Source organism: Papilio polytes, unplaced genomic scaffold (assembly GCF_000836215.1).
Source record: "Papilio polytes unplaced genomic scaffold, Ppol_1.0 DF822289.1, whole genome shotgun sequence".
Lineage (NCBI taxonomy): Eukaryota > Metazoa > Arthropoda > Insecta > Lepidoptera > Papilionidae > Papilio > Papilio polytes.
In genome coordinates this window covers 3361273-3363200 of record NW_013526915.1, presented here as the reverse complement: position 1 = coordinate 3363200, position 1928 = coordinate 3361273, and positions in this window count along the sequence as shown.

The window sequence follows — 1928 nt, the reverse complement described above, 5'->3', positions numbered from 1 at the left end:
CTCGGCCGCGCTCGGCTGCGCTCGGCCGCGCTCGGCTGCGCTCGGCCGCGGTCGTGCTGCGATCGACACATTAATGACTAGGATGATATATACAATGCATAGACGATGACATGTAATCTCGGAATGTCTAGACGGGAAGGTCTTGGGGGTACATTGTTTGTGACACTCGGAACTTTAAAATTCTTAAGGTGACTCCGATGACAATACCTATTCTGTCCTCGCCAAAAAGGCCAACCTCCCAATTTAGAGTATATACGTTATAGACTAGCGCGGGCGCCCCGCGCGCCCCGTGTTCACCTACTCGTAGGCTGCGCAGAGTCGCGCCTGTCGTGATATGCATTATCGCCGGGATATATCACTAGGAAGTATTTACAGTTCAGATATGCTTTCAGCTAAGTCACCGTGACCTTAGATACGAATTGTGTAAACGCAGCTTGTACAACCTGATATGTCGACTGTACCTTAATATGGATCTTTGGCATTTCTCATTAACATGTTTATTTTGTAATAAATTAACATTTTAATACAATTAACCTCTTTTCTATGCTTTACGGCTCATACCCATTTATGAAAAATACTTCCAGTGATCGCCGCGCTCGACGTGTACGGAGCGAGGTAGCGGACGCTGGAAGTTTTTTTTGTATTTAACAATATACATAATAATACACGAGTAGTTACATAAATTTGGTAAATATAAAACAACTTTATTACTTAGAATGTCGCAATTGCATCAACGGCACCGTGTCTAGGGAGAATTGTCGTTGTTCATTTACTTACAGAACATTTTCAATAAGTAGCTGAATACGAGATTGCTTTGTTATAAGTTTGTTAAAACCAATTTGAAATTAACAAAAATAACGGCTGATTGTAACAATTTTTTAAAGATAATGAACGCACCGAATTGTGATGCGAAATTGTAAACGGGCTTGTTAAGAAACAATTATACGTAGGACATCATTTGATATTTGACTGTTTGATGTGAATATTTTGTTTTATATAAAAATGTATACGGGACTAGTAGTCCTATTTTTTTCTTTGTAAGATGTATCGTTTTAGTTAAGAAATTTTGTCACTACGAAAAGTGTACGGAGCTCGGCATTGACCAAACTAATTGAGGACTTTGTAAAGTACTAATGCTTGCATGCAATTGCGACTTAATTTAAATATAACATGTCTTAGGCCTTTCTTTCACATATTGTGAAAATCAATAAATTCAGTTTTTTACAATAAAATAAGTTTTATTTACCCTAAAACATCACCAATATTAAAAATGGCACTGAAACTCGGAAGTAAAAGAGTATCTTTTTGTAATTTTGGTTGTCCTTCTGGTCCCTCTGAATTGGCGCCGAAAACCAAAACACGTACTGAGCTTAGTGTTTTTGCAAAAATGGATTATATCCTTGTTTACTGTCTGTTAATTCTCTAACATATTGGTAGTTACGATACAAACTTAACATTTTATCATAATTTGAATAAATGATTTCGATGTAAAACAATTTCCCAATCATATTGAAGAACTAGATATTGATATGAATTTTCACTTCATATTAGATTTTCTTTTAAAGTAAAGAATTCCCTGGAAGTTGTAGGATATGTAAAGTGCTCCATTTTACAAAAGGTTACAAAAAGTGGCACGTTCAAGTCTGCGATACAAGCCGTGGGCGTCGCCGGCCGATGTAGGCCTGGGGGGACATTTATATCTATTTTACATTTATCGATTATCTAAAGGGGCTGCTACCTCCCCCTGGCGACGCACACGATACAAGGTATATTAGGTCCGTAACATTTGAGCCTCATTCTGCTTTAATAGTCGTAATGGTTTAGTATCGAACTACTAATAAAACTACTACAGTCTCTTGACTACGATACGATTGGTCAGAAAAAATGTAAAATCTACAATATATTGACCATACGTATACTAAACCATT